Source organism: Salmo salar, chromosome ssa13, assembly GCF_905237065.1.
Source record: "Salmo salar chromosome ssa13, Ssal_v3.1, whole genome shotgun sequence".
NCBI lineage: Eukaryota > Metazoa > Chordata > Actinopteri > Salmoniformes > Salmonidae > Salmo > Salmo salar.
Genome location: NC_059454.1, coordinates 95,139,005 through 95,154,802, shown reverse-complemented (window position 1 = coordinate 95,154,802; position 15,798 = coordinate 95,139,005). Strand labels below are relative to the sequence as shown.

Sequence of the window (15,798 nt, the reverse complement as noted above, 5' to 3'; positions counted from 1 at the left end):
GCAAGGGCGGTTCGTTGCTCCAGCCTTTCCGTTCACCTTCACACTCCTGGGCCAGACTATACTTAATCATAGGACCTACTGAAGAGATAAGTCTTCAGTAAAGACTTAAAGGTTGAGACTGAGTCTGCGTCTCTCACATTGGTAGGCAGACCATTCCATAAAAATGGAGCTCTATAGGAGAAAGCCCTACCTCCAGCCGTTTGCTTAGAAATTCTAGGGACAATTAGGAGGCCTGCGTCTTGTGATCGTAGCGTACGTGTAGGTATGTACGGCAGGACCAAATCGGAAAGATAGGTAGGAGCAAGCCCATGTAATGCTTTGTAGGTTAGCAGTAAAACCTTGAAATCAGCCCTTGCCTTAACAGGAAGCCAGTGTAGGGAGGCTAGCACTGGAGTAATATGATCAAATTTGTTGGTTCTAGTCAGGATTCTAGCAGCCGTATTTAGCACTAACTGAAGTTTGTTTAGTGCTTTATCCGGGTAGCCGGAAAGTAGAGCATTGCAGTAGTCCAGCCTAGAAGTAACAAAAGCATGGATTAATTTTTCTGCATCATTTTTGGACAGAAAGTTTCTGATTTTTGCAATGTTACGTAGATGGAAAAAAGCTGTCCTTGAAACAGTCTTGATATGTTCTTCAAAAGAGAGATCAGGGTCCAGAGTAACGCCGAGGTCCTTCACAGTTTTATTTGAGACGACTGTACAACCATCCAGATTAATTGTCAGATTCAACAGAAGATATCTTTGTTTCTTGGGACCTAGAACAAGCATCTCTGTTTTGTCCGAGTTTAAAAGTAGAAAGTTTGCAGCCATCCACTTCTTTATGTCTGAAACACAGGCTTCTAGCGAGGGCAATTTTGGGGCTTCACCATGTTTCATTGAAATGTACAGCTGTGTGTCGTCCGCATAGCAGTGAAATTGAACATTATGTTTTCGAATGACATCCCCAAGAGGTAAAATATATAGTGAAAACAATAGTGGTCCTAAAACGGAACATTGAGGAACACCGAAATTTACAATTGATTTGTCAGAGGACAAACCATTCACAGAGACAAACTGATATCTTTCCGACAGATAAGATCTAAACCAGGCCAGAACTTGTCCATGTAGACCAATTTGGGTTTCCAATCTCTCCAAAAGAATGTGGTGATCGATGGTATCAAAAGCGGCACTAAGATCTAGGAGCACGAGGACAGATGCAGAGCCTCGGTCTGACGTCATTAAAAGGTCATTTACCACCTTCACAAGTGCAGTCTCAGTGCTAGGATGGGGTCTAAAACCAGACTGAAGCGTTTCGTATACATTGTTTGTCTTCAGGAAGGCAGTGAGTTGCTGTGCACCAGCTTTTTCTAAAATTTTTGAGAGGAATGGAAGATTCGATATAGGCCGATAGTTTTTTTTATAATTTCTGGATCAAGATTCGGCTTTTTCAAGAGAGGCTTTATTACTGCCACTTTTAGTGAGCTTGGTACACATCCGGTGGATAGAGAGCCATTTATTATGTTCAACATAGGAGGGCCAAGCACAGGAAGCAGCTCTTTCAGTAGTTTAGTTGGAATAGGGTCCAGTATGCAGCTTGAGGGTTTGGAGGCCATGATTATTTTCATCATTGTGTCAAGAGATATAGTACTAAAACACTTTAGTATCTCCCTTGATCCTAGGTCCTGGCAGAGTTGTGTAGACTCAGGACAATGGAGCTTTGGAGGAATACCCAGATTTAAAGAGGAGTCTGTAATTTGCTTTCTAATGATCATGATCTTTTCCTCAAAGAAGTTCATAAATGTATTACTGCTGAAGTGAAAGCCATCCTCCATTTGCGAAGGCTGCTTTTTAGTTAGCTTTGCGACAGTATCAAAAAGAAATTTCGGATTGTTCTTATTTTCCTCAATTAAGTTGGAAAAATAGGATGATCGAGCAGCAGTGAGGGCTCTTCGATACTGCACGGTACTGTCTTTCCAAGCTAGTCGGAAGACTTCCAGTTTGGTGTGGCGCCATTTCCGTTCCAATTTTCTGGAAGCTTGCTTCAGAGCTCGTGTATTTTCTGTATACCAGGGAGCTAGTTTCTTATGACAGATGTTTTTAGTTTTTAGGGGTGCAACTGAATCTAGGGTATTGCGCAAGGTTAAATTGAGTTCCTCGGTTAGGTGGTTAACTGATTTTTGTCCTCTGACGTCCTTGGGTAGGCAGAGGGAGTCTGGAAGAGCATCAAGGAATCTTTGGGTTGTCTGAGAATTTATAGCATGACTTTTAATGCTCCTTGGTTGGGGTCTGAGCAGATTATTTGTTGCGATTGCAAACGTAATAAAATGGTGGTCCGATAGTCCAGGATTATGAGGAAAAACATTAAGATCCACAACATTTATTCCATGGGACAAAACTAGGTCCAGAGTATGACTGTGGCAGTGAGTAGGTCCAGAGACATGTTGGACAAAACCCACTGAGTCGATGATGGCTCCGAAAGCCTTTTGGAGTGGGTCTGTGGACTTTTCCATGTGAATGTTAGTCACCAAAAATTAGAATATTATCTGCTATGACTACAAGATCCGATAGGAATTCAGGGAACTCAGTGAGGAACACTGCATATGGCCCAGGAGGCCTGTAAACAGTAGCTATAAAAAGTGAGTGAGTAGGCTGCATAGATTTCATGACTAGAAGCTCAAAAGACGAAAACGTCATTGTTTTTTTTTTTTGTAAATTGAAATTTGCTATTGTAAATGTTAGCAACACCTCCGCCTTTGCCGGATGCACGGGGGGTATGGTCACTAGTGTAACCAGGGGGTGAGGCCTCATTTAACACAGTAAATTCATCAGGCTTAAGCCATGTTTCAGTCAGGCCAATCACATCAAGATTATGATCAGTGATTAGTTCATTGACTATAACTGCCTTGGAAGTGAGGGATCTAACATTAAGTAACCCAATTTTGAGATGTGAGGTATCACAATCTCTTTCAATAATGGCAGGAATGGAGGAGGTCTTTATACTAGTGAGATTGCTAAAGCGAACACCGCCATTTTTAATTTTGCCCAACCTAGATCGAGGCACAGACACGGTCTCAATGGGGAAAGCTGAGCTGACTACGCTGACTGTGCTAGTGGCAGACTCCACTAAGCTGGCAGGCTGGCTAACAGCCTGCTGCCTGGCCTGCACCCTATTTCATTGTGGAGCTAGAGGAGTTAGAGCCCTGTCTATGTTCGTAGATAAGATGAGAGCACCCCTCCAGCTAGGATGGAGTCCGTCACTCCTCAACAGGCCAGGCTTGGTCCTGTTTGTGGGTGAGTCCCAGAAAGAGGGCCAATTATCTACAAATTCTATCTTTTGGGAGGGGCAGAAAACCGTTTTCAACCAGCGATTGAGTTGTGAGACTCTGCTGTAGAGCTCATCACTCCCCCTAACTGGGAGGGGGCCAGAGACAATTAATCGATGCCGACACATCTTTCTAGCTGATTTACACGCTGAAGCTATGTTGCGCTTGGTGACCTCTGACTGTTTCATCCTAACATCGTTGGTGCCGACGTGGATAACAATATCTCTATACTCTCTACACTCGCCAGTTTTAGCTTTAGCCAGCACCATTTTTAGATTAGCCTTAACGTCGGTAACCCTGCCCCCTGGTAAACAGTGTATGATCGCTGGATGATTAGTTTTAAGTCTAATCCTGTGGGTAATGGAGTCGCCAATGACTAGGGTTTTCAATTTGTCATAGCTAATGGTGGGAGCCGTCGGCGTCTCAGACCCCACAACGGGAGGAGTAGAGACCAGAGAAGTCTCGGCCTCCGACTCCGACTCGCTTAATGGGGAGAACCGGTTGAAAGTTTCTGTCGGCTGAATAAGCGACACCGGTTGAGCATTCCTACAGTGTTTCCCTCCAGAAGCCATGAGAAAGTTGTCCGGCTGCGGGGACCGTGCGAGGGGGTTTATACTAACATTACTATCTGTACTTACTGGTGGCACAGACGCTGTTTCATCCTTTCCTACACTGAAATTACCCTTGCCTAACGATTGCGTCAGAAGCTGGGCTTGCAGCACAGCTATCCTTGCCGTAAGGCGATCGTTCTCCTGTATATTATAAGTACAACGACTGCAATTAGAAGGCATCATGTTAATGTTACTTAGCTTCGGCTGTTTGAAGTCCTGACGAACCATGTCCAGATAAAACCTCCGGGGTGAAAAAGTTGAATGAAAAAAGTTGAGTGAGGGAAAAAGTAAAAATATACGGTAATGAAAAAGTAAAAATCCGTCAGGTAGCAAAGTAAGATCGGCAACAAAATGCATAGCAGCGTAAACAAGTCTGCAAGTTGTGACCGGAAACAGGTGACCGGAAAACCGGAAACATGTGTGTTTATACTGATGACCGCTAGCAATGGTTTGCTGACTGATAGCTGGTAGGTAGTTAGCTGGCTAGCTTCAGTTGAGGGATTCCAGATCCGAAGTAAATAGAAATACTTTAGAAAAAAACAGATCCACGCCACATTGGGTGAGGCGGGTTGCAGGAGAATATTTAAAAGTTGAGGTTTAGGAAAATATTTTAAAAAGATATGTGAAGAAAAAAATGTAAAAAGATATATACAAGGGACACGACAGGACAAAGACGTCTGACTGCTACGCCATCTTGGATTCAGAATTACTGGGTGAATACTCACCTTAGGTGTCCCATGCCACAGGCAGTGCATTGCGACTCTAGCTCCATCGTGGGTGTGGGCCATATACAACAGACTCCCTTATCGACCCAATCATTTCCTGTTAAGTTACATGATCAAAATGGTTTTAGAAACATGGTAGGATTCCCTCAGTAATTTCTACAGTCATTGCTGGTTCTACTTACAGTCCTTTGTTTGGCTGTGGCATGCAGGGTAAAGTCCAGAAACACTTTGTGCACCAGAGAATGTTTGATCACAGCCTCTCTACGGGAGAAGATAACATGGACAGAAATCAAAAGCAGTATTGTGATTTATTTGAACGTTTCCTGTGTGCAGAGTGAATGGTTAGAGGTGTGTGTGCTCAATAATACTCACTTTGTGGCCATGGATCAGTTTCATTTCCTCAAAAATGCCATTAACCTTGTCTGGGTTAGCCTCCAGCACCTCTAGCGTGGGGCACACTGCCTACTGGGAACAAACAAACTGTCAGTCACATTCTGCATATCATCCACACCAGCAGATATTCAGGGACAAGAAATCGGAAAGAGGATTTCTTGGTAACGTGATTATCAAGACTTTCACTGAACTAGAGAGGTGTTGGAGAACTCCAGTACTGCTTAGAACTCCACTTTGCTACAGTGCAGTGGGAGAGGTGTTGGAGGTGTCCTGACCTTGAAGACTTGGAATGTGGTTCCGTAGAGCTCCTCTGTGAGCATGAGTCTGAGGATAGCCTTTTCGTTGTAAGCATACTCCACCACCGACAACACATCAGAGTGACACAGCATCTGTCTCACTTTTCCCTTGAAGCCCACCATCACACCTGCAACCTGCTCTTCGCTCCTGTGGGACACGATACACATACCAGACGTCAGATTTTCCATTCAGAAACCGGGATTACTTATTTCATCTGTAAACCTCACTGCATGCCAGATAAACTAGTAGTGAGAAGAGACTCAATCAAATGAGGACCTTTATATTCATCCTACAAGATATGTCTTCATACTGGGATAGCATGTCCCCATCCTTTTTAATATCTGAACCATGAATCAGATTATAGTCAAAACAGCTGGTATCTTCAGCCAAGGTCAGGATTACAGTGAAGGTTACAATGAGTGGAGTTTTGAATTATTGACTTGATTTCCCCATGTCAATGTCTAAGCAAATGATCAGGGAATTCAACCACAGACTAGATCAAGCTGCATGGCATTATTCATTTGAAATGCGATCATGAAGGTCTACTGTTGAATCATGTACAGATTTAATCAACAAGATTACCCTTATTTTGTTTTGACTATTTTGGCCAGCTTTCCTGCCAGGATCTAATGCTAATGTCAGCATAAGATCGGATGATATGAAAATACTACCTGTATTGCTAGTGCTACGACTTTATGTATATGCAACATTTGAGGTGGCAAAAGGCTCACTTACCCATACATTAAAAACTTCTTTACAATATTTCTGGCATACTTTGATTTACTCAGGTCGACTATATCATCTACGGAACAGGACAACATTATTGAGATACAGAGCATTGTGATTGGCACGAGAAAAACAACTGATTCATTGCTGACTTACCTAGTTAAATCAAGGTTAAATTAAAATTAAAATAAATACTCAGAACAACAACAGAACAAACTACTGACCTTTGAGTTAATCAAAAACCTTGTCTTTGCTTGTTTCCAGACTGGATTAAACACTGGAGGACTCTGGAGTCGTGGGCAAATGCTATCTGAATAAGAAAAAAAAAGTTAACTTTATCTGCAAACTTGAGTTGAGCATTTGGATGTCATGCACTGAAAACTAATTTGAATAAGTATTGTGCTCAACTGTTTTATAGTATTCAAGTATTGACAGTCATTGTCTGTCCAAGCATTTCAGTGGATGGCAAATTCTCTATTGTAAGTGATGGAGAACTGCACACTGTCAAGAAAAAAAATGAATAAATCCAAAACGGAGGCTTGAATGCAAAATAGAGATGTGCTATACAGCAGATAAAACGTTGACTTATGGGTGGTCATCTTGAACTTAGTCTTCTCCAGACAGAATGCAGGTGGATGTTCTATTTAAAAACTCTCCACTCATTAGGCATGAGTGAAGAATTGTTTTTGAAGTGTTTCATATAGGTGGTATAGTGCCTCTTATTGGTGTTTTTTGTTCAGGAATTTCTGTGGAGTCCCATTTCCTATAGTCTTCTCAAACATCTTGCCTTTTTCTCCACTGTGTGGTTTGAATGGCCTTTTTCCTGTTGGTTTGGTCCCAGGTTTACTTGTACCTTCCGAAAAGAATTTGTAGATAGTCAGTTAGGCCTATAAGTTATTTTATCCCGGGCATCATTAAACCAATATTGAACGTTAATAGTGTCATGACGTTGGCCTGTGGGTAAGATTTATGCCCTCTCCCCCCCCATAAATACCTTTCTCCCTTCCCCTCTCTCTCTGACCCTACTGAAGGACCTTTGAACAGGGCTCCGGGCAGCCGAGCGGAAATGGAGGAAAACTCGCCTCCCTGCGGACCTGGCATCCTTTCACTCCCTCCTCTCTACATTTTCCTCTTCTGTCTCTGCTGCTAAAGCCACTTTCTACCACTCTAAACTCCAAGCATCTGCCTCTAACCCTAGGAAGCTCTTTGCTACCTTCTCCTCCCTCCTGAATCCTCCTCCCCCTCCCCCCCCCTCCTCCCTCTCTGCGGATGACTTCGTCAACCATTTTGAAAAGAAGGTTGACGACATCCGATCCTCGTTTGCTAAGTCAAACGACACCGCTGGTCCTGCTCACACTGCCCTACCCTGTGCTTTGACCTCTTTCTCCCCTCTCTCTCCAGATGAAATCTCGCGTCTTGTGACGGCCGGCCGCCCAACAACCTGCCCACTTGACCCTATCCCATCCTCTCAAGACCATTTCCGGAGACCTTCTCACCTCGCTCATCAACTCATCCTTGACCGCTGGCTACGTCCCTTCCGTCTTCAAGAGAGCGAGAGTTGCACCCCTTCTGAAAAAACCTACACTCGATCCCTCCGATGTCAACAACTACAGACCAGTATCCCTTCTTTCCTTTCTCTCCAAAACTCTTGAACGTGCCGTCCTTGGCCAGCTCTCTTGCTATCTCTCTCAGAATGACCTTCTTGATCCTAATCAGTAAGGTTTCAAGACTGGGCATTCAACTGAGACTGCTCTTCTCTGTGTCACGGAGGCTCTCCGCACTGCTAAAGCTAACTCTCTCTCCTCTGCTCTCATCCTTCTAGACCTATCTGCTGCCTTTGATACTGTGACCCATCAGATCCTCCTCTCCACCCTCTCCGAGCTGGGCATCTCCGGCGCGGCCCACGCTTGGATTGCGTCCTACCTGACAGGTCGCTCCTACCAGGTGGCGTGGCGAGAATCTCTCTCCGCACCATGTGCTCTCACCACTGGTGTCCCCCAGGGCTCTGTTCTAGGCCCACTCCTATTCTCGCTATACACCAAGTCACTTGGCTCTGTCATATCCTCACATGGTCTCTCATATCATTGCTATGCAGATGACACACAATTAATCTTCTCCTTTCCCCCTTCTGACAACCAGGTGGCGAATCGCATCTCTGCATGTCTGGCAGACATATCAGTGTGGATGACGGATCACCACCTCAAGCTGAACCTCGGCAAGACGGAGCTGCTCTTCCTCCCGGGGAAGGACTGCCCGTTCCATGATCTCGCCATCACGGTTGACAACTCCCTTGTGTCCTCCTCCCAGAGTGCTAAGAGCCTCGGCGTGACCCTGGACAACACCCTGTCGTTCTCCACTAACATCAAGGCGGTGACCCGATCCTGTAGGTTCATGCTCTACAACATTCGCAGAGTACGACCCTGCCTCACACAGGAAGCGGCGCAGGTCCTAATCCAGGCACTTGTCATCTCCCGTCTGGATTACTGCAACTCGTTGTTGGCTGGGCTCCCTGCCTGTGCCATTAAACCCCTACAACTCATCCAGAACGCCGCAGCCCGTCTGGTGTTCAACCTTCCCAAGTTCTCTCACGTCACCCCGCTCCTCCGCTCTCTCCACTGGCTTCCAGTCGAAGCTCGCATCCGCTACAAGACCATGGTGCTTGCCTACGGAGCTGTGAGGGGAACGGCACCTCCGTACCTTCAGGCTCTGATCAGGCCCTACACCCAAACAAGGGCACTGCGTTCATCCACCTCTGGCCTGCTCGCCTCCCTACCTCTGAGGAAGCACAGTTCCCGCTCAGCCCAGTCAAAACTGTTCGCTGCTCTGGCACCCCAATGGTGGAACAAGCTCCCTCACGACGCCAGGACAGCGGAGTCAATCACCACCTTCCGGAGACACCTGAAACCCCACCTCTTTAAGGAATACCTGGGATAGGATAAAGTAATCCTTCTAACCCCCCCTTAAAAGATTTAGATGCACTATTGTAAAGTGGTTGTTCCACTGGATATTATAAGGTGAATGCACCAATTTGTAAGTCGCTCTGGATAAGAGCGTCTGCTAAATGACTTAAATGTAAATGAATCAAATCAAATTTATTTATATAGCCCTTCTTACATCAGCTGATATCTCAAAGTGCTGTACAGAAACTCAGCCTAAAACCCCAAACAGCAAGCAATGCAGGTGTAGAAGCACGGTGGCTAGGAAAAACTCCCTAGAAAGGCCAAAACCTAGGAAGAAACCTAGAGAGGAACCAGGCTATGAGGGGTGGCCAGTCCTCTTCTGGCTGTGCCGGGTGGAGATTATAACAGCACATGGCCAAGTTGAATAGCCTTTGTTAAATATAGAGAGTCTGGGAACATCAAACAAGTGGGAGGAAAGGAACCATATTTTGGTAATAGAACCAGTTGGAAATATACCAGGTACTTAATGAGTATGGATGTCAGTTCGGTTGTCATCTGAGACATTATGACTGATGACAGGACGACATAAACTGTACCTGGGAAAGTCTACACATTCTAGTTATCAGATTCACATGGAATTGTTGTGCAATTTAAATGTTTGATATTGAAACTGTTTGTTAGGAGATTAAATGTAATTTTAGCTTCCAAATGAGAGAATTGGGTTTTCATAAGGAAAGAGCCCTGACCAATCAGTGGCCCGCCCCTGTGAAGAGACAGGGGTTATAAATGATGAAACACACCCTTCTCCCCTCGCCACTATATAAGTCAGTGACAAAATGTAACCGGTCTGTTCCGGGTACGTGAGGTCTGCAGCCTCTGCGTTAAAAGGACACACATGTCAAGTACAGAACTAAGCCAACCTCAGCGTGAGCTTTGGTTGCGAATGGTATGAACTTTGAACCCTTATTCACTAAGGGTTCAAAGAAGAAGTGATACTTCTGTAGTGAATACTAGCCGTTGAGTTAGCAGCGGCCGCTGTAGACGTGGGCTAGGAAAGGACAGACGATGTACCCAGTCTAACACACAACGAAGATACTACAACGTATCCATTTTACCACCAGTGACATTCTTCCGAGGACAGGAAGATCTCTGTTGGCCAACCTGGCCAGCATCTACGACCAACCTACCGAAGCGCAGCTCAGAGTAAATATTTATTGCATTTTCCTTTTCCAAATGGGCGGTAATTTAGAAAGCATACGATACTGTATTTACAATAGCATTGCTGCTTTCTGTGTTCCTCAGTCTTCCCACTCTTTCATTCAAGCCCAACCCCCTTTCTTTGTGTAACAAGCCGCCATGCCGGTTTAGCCCACTAGGGCACATTCTCCTATCATTTCCTTGTAACCATATCTGTTTGTTATACATTTCTGTGAATTATTTAGTTAGTAAATAAATTATTTTAAGACAATTGATGTATGGATGACTCATAGTGAAGACTGGGTTCGTGCATATAACCAACAATTTACGACGTTTGGAATGAGATTGACGTGAGGTAAACTAACATCATTAAAGGAGACTAATCGATCAGATACTAATATCTGAAAGTTATATTAGGAAAATTATAACTTTGTAATCTGAATATTTTCCTTGGTGCCCCGACCTTCTAGTTAATTACATTTACATTTTACATTTTAGTCATTTAGCAGACGCTCTTATCCAGAGCGACTTACAGTAGTGAATGCATACATTTCATACATTTTTTTTTTCTGTGCTGGCCCCCCCGTGGGAAACGAACCCACAACCCTGGTGTTGCAAACACCATGCTCTACCAACTGAGCTACAGGGAATAATAATAATAATAATAATTGCAGAGTTATTTGATAAACATGTCTTCCGTTTTAATGATGCCAAAGACACGACAATAGTATTACTACTTCTACCACTAACATTACCACACACAAAAACAATTCATTACCTTTTCCGTTCTGTATGAACTTCTTGCCATCTTTTGGGGAAACGGGTTTATTTTTAGGTTCCATTCTCAAGAACTGACTATTTAAAAGAAAGGGAGACAAACCGCATGATCAGTAGGTAGTTGCAGCTTACATTATTTACTAATCATAGTTCCAGCTTGTATACTGCATGTGTTGTGTTTTCCAGTTAAATACAGAAGCAGTACATAGCTAGCTAGCGTTCAGCTGACTTGCTACCAACCCTGGCAGGCCAGAGAGAACTGAACAGATAAGGTATGATGTGCAATAACGATACATTTTTCACTGACAAAAGAAACATGCCAACAATATTACTTGAACATTTTCCTACACATCAGATAGAATACACACGGTTACCTACCTTCCCATGCATTCTGAACATAACGATTTAAGGCATGAGCCTTCCAATCAGAAAACGTCCTGACTGCCGTAAAATGCATAGGATGTTTTTGATTGGGACAATACTATAACAATACGTATACGGCCCTTTGGCTCTTGCAGACCTGTAGCATAGAACATTTATGATATATTTGTGGTTAGAGAAATAACTGTGATATACGTACTGTAAATGTAGTCACGGCTCTATCTATCCCCTGAATAGGCGAATGACTTCAGGAAACAGCAGAGGGAGCACCCCCCTATCCACATCGAAGGGATAGCAGTGGAGAAGGTGGAACAATCAAGAGCATCCTGTCGAGTTGTATCACAGCCTGGTACGGCAACTCCACTGCCCTTCAACCGCGAGCCTCTCCAGAGGATAGTGCGGTCTGCACAACGCATCACCGGGGGCAAACTACCTGCCCTCCAGGACACCTACAGCACCTGATGTCACAGGAAGGCCAAAAAGATCATCAAGGACAACAACCACCCGAGCCACTGCCTGTTCACACCGCTATCATCCAGAAGGCGAGGTCAGTACAGGTCCAAACAAAACTGGGACCGAGAGATTGAGAAACAGCTTCTATCTCAAGGCCATCAGACTGCTAAACAGCAGTCACTATCGCAGAGAGGCGGCTGCCTACATTGAGACCCAATCACTGGACACTTTAATCAATGGATCACTAGTCACTTTAAACAATGCCACTTTAATAATGTTTACATATCTTACATTACTCATATCACATGTATATACTGTATTTTATACCATCTACTGCACCTTGCCTATGCCACTCGGTCATCGCTCATCCGTATACTTTTATGTACATATTCTCACTCACCCCTTTAGATGTCTGTGTGTATTAGGTAGTTGTTGGGGAATTGTTAGATTACTTGTTAGATATTACTGCACTGTTGGAACTAGAAGCACAAGCATTTTGCTACACTCGCATTAACATCTGCTAACTATGTGTATGTGATCAATAACATTTGATTTGATGTAGTCATGGCTCCATCTATCCCCTGAATAGCCCAAGTCACTCACCATTTTGTTTCCCCCTATCCAGTCCCTTCAAACTGAGGTAAGAGCTAACGAGCCAGGGAACGAACTGGAACCAGATCTTAGTTGATTAGAAGTAATGGGAGCTTATTGTTATGGATAACACACGTTTGTTGGTTTTGTATTACAGGTTAACAAACATATTTATCTCTTTAGTACATTGGTACTGCAGATCCCCTTCTTTCCACTTGATGTCCCTGTACACTCTATAATGCATGACATGTATAGCTTTGGCTACTCATAGCTATGATTATATGAAATAAACATATTATAATGTACATTCAAAGTTCTTTCATGGACATGTTTTAAACTGTGGTTTTATGGTGAAGGACATGGAACTTGATTGAAGTGGTGGTGATCACTTCAGGCATGTCTTTGAAAGGAAAATGCATTTTTACCCAAAGAAACAAAGTCAAACTCCTGTTGGATGGAACTATGTGCTTTCTTAAAAGGGGATATTTCTTTGACTACACTACTGATCCTACAGGGCACTTCAGGTGTACTTTACCAAGCCTATAGTCCCGGTGCTTGTGCCCTGCCCGCCTGCCACAGTGGCACTGGCTCTACTCAGTAGGGTCTGTCCACACTGCATTGTCTGGAGGCTCTTACACCAACAGCCAACCAGGTACTCTAAACAGGCGGACAGAGAGAGGTGTAGTCCAGGCAACATAGCACATTAGGCAAGTAGGAAATAACAATACTACCATATACCTGCTTCTACCAAAGGCTGTATTCGTTGAAAGGATATGAAGAGATTATTAGCGTCTGCTATGGACCTGCTATGGACAAAAATGTATGCAACCACTACCTTAAGTTGCTCTGGATAAGAGTGTCTGCCAAAGTGTAAATGTATGGAGCAACATTACAGAAGTCTCCATACAGAGAGAAGAATAAGATATGACTGTGGATCCAAACAGCAGGATTCTTTAGCTCTAAACTGTTGCCAGATTTGAAGCCTGACTGATCAATGACTGCTGTGATGTGAATGTCGTACCTCTGCCTGGTAGAAATGAAAAGAAAACACTGTAATCTCAGCATAATTTCCCCCATTCCATTTCTATAGTACAGGCACTGTCCTTCTCCGGCTTACCTCATGTTGGCTATGAACTGGACAGTTCCTGACAGTCTCTCACCTTGCCAAACAGAGAGGTCTGGAAGAGACAGTGGACCTGGTACCAGTGAGTCAGAGGTTCACTAGGAGCAGTGTACAGCCACACTGTCATCCTGCAGAGAGAAAAGTAATCTGTATGCTCTACACATGTTGTATTTGGCGCAAATGACAAAGTTTGATTTGAAAAGACTCCCTGTGATTTTACATTGACAGGAAACCCGCTAGGCTGGGTTCATAGCCCAGTTCCAGTAGGACCTGGAGCTGTGGGTGGCTGATTACATTGGCATATCGCAGTTTTGGGGGAAACATCTAACTCCCTACAGTTCTACACATTTTGCCATGGGACAGAGAGAAAAATGTGCAATGTTATAGCTAATCTCATGCTATTCTACACATTTTGCCACGAGGCTGAGAGAAATTAGCATTTTTAGAGCTAATTTCCTGCTATTCTACTTTTATTTATTTTTTGTTTTGGAGCTCATTTCCTGTAATTAATTTGTATTTTTTTGCCATTGCTCATGTGTTGTTTTTTTCTCTCACCAGAAGCTGGAGCGTCCATGGTGCTCGATGTAGAGCTGATCGTCAGTGAAGGGAGCCAGATGCATGTCACTATAGGTTGGTAACATACCTGAACAGGTAAAGAGAAGAAGTGAAACATTTCATCAGCAAAACAAAACCAGAGATGTTCTAATAATGCCCCCTTGATAGACTTTCACAAAACTATTCACAGGTTGATGGCAGCATGGGAAATGGCATCTCTTTCCATGTTGGAACTGAACCAAATATTGTCTATTCTATTGACAAGATAGTCGAGGGACCACTCTAACAATGGAAATACATGTTCTCAAAGACGGAAGGCAAGCGAGATCAGGTGGGACCATTCTAGCCAATGAGAGGGAAGATACGCATGTGAATAACTGACCATAGAGATTGATGACTCATCTTTGTATCTGTATGGTGGAATCCCTCACTGGCGATGTCCATGCTAAAACGGGTTATATCCAGGAAAAGTCCTCTATCTCTATGACAACAGGCACAATTCGGATATAAAGTTGCTGCAATGCCACGTGAGTCCACTTATATCAATGCATTTGTAAAAACCTAACCATTATGAAACTTCTATTCCATCAAATCCCAAGTCCCTTGTAGCAAATGAGCAATTCATTTTTTTGGACCAAATTCAACACACTCATTGACCTCAATACAAAAATTCCTCACTTTGTAGGCATGTTTTCGTGGACAGGTTTTGGGTGGAGTAAAACCTCTCGCTTTACCTCTTCCTCTCTGACTGAACTGACCCATGGGTTTGAGCCACTTCCTCTCGTTCAGCAGCATGTAGACAATAGGCTCTGAGATGATCACAGGGCCAACCGCACCAGCATATGGTCTCACAAGGGGTCTGAGGATCTCATCTCGGTACCTAATGGCAGTCAGGCTACCTCTGGCGTGGAGGGCTGTGTGGCCCCAAAGAAATGCCACCCCACATCATGACTGACCCACCGCCAAACCGGTCATGCTGGAGGATGTTGCAGGCAGCAGAACGTTCTCCACGGCGTGTCCAGACTCTGTCACGTCTGTCACGTGCTCTGTGTGAACCTGCTTTCATCTGTGAAGAGCACAGGGCGCCAGTGGCGAATTTGCCAATCTTGGTGTTCTCTGGCAAATGCCAAACGTCCTGCACGGTGTTGGGCTGTAAGCACAACCCCCACCTGTGGACGTCGGGCCCTCATACCACCCTCATGGAGTCTGTTTCTGACCGTTTGAGCAGACACATGCACATTTGTGGCCTGCTGGAGGTAATTTTGCAGGGCTCTGGCAGTGCTTCTCCTGCTCCTCCTTGCACAAAGGCGGAGGTAGCGGTCCTGATGCTGGGTTGTTGCCCTCCTACGGCCTCCTCCATGTCTCCTGATGTACTGGCCTGTCTCCTGGTAGAGCCTCCATGCTTTGGACACTATGCTGATAGACACAGCAAACCTTCTTGCCACAGCTCGCATTGATGTGACATCCTGGATGAGCTGCACTACCTGAGCCACTTGTGTGGGTTGTAGACTCCGTCTCATGCTACCACTAGAGTGAAAGCACCGCCAGCATTCAAAAGTGACCATAACATCAGCCAGGAAGCATAGGAACTGAGAAGTGGTCTATGGTCCCCACCTGCAGAACCACTCCTTTATTGGGGGTGTCTTGCTAATTGCCTATAATTTCCACCTGTTGTCTATTCCATTTGCACAACAGCATGTGAAATTTATTGTCAATCAGTGTTGCTTCCTAAGTGGACAGTTTGATTTCACAGAAGTGTGATTGACTT

At 44.3% G+C, this 15,798-nt stretch overlaps 1 pseudogene; it reads right to left on the bottom strand.

The window, feature by feature from the left end:
* LOC106568240 (pumilio homolog 3-like) overlaps positions 1-14,825 on the bottom strand; it is a 29,675-nt pseudogene extending 14,850 nt beyond the window's left edge.
* Between the last annotated feature and the right edge of the window lie 973 nt (positions 14,826-15,798).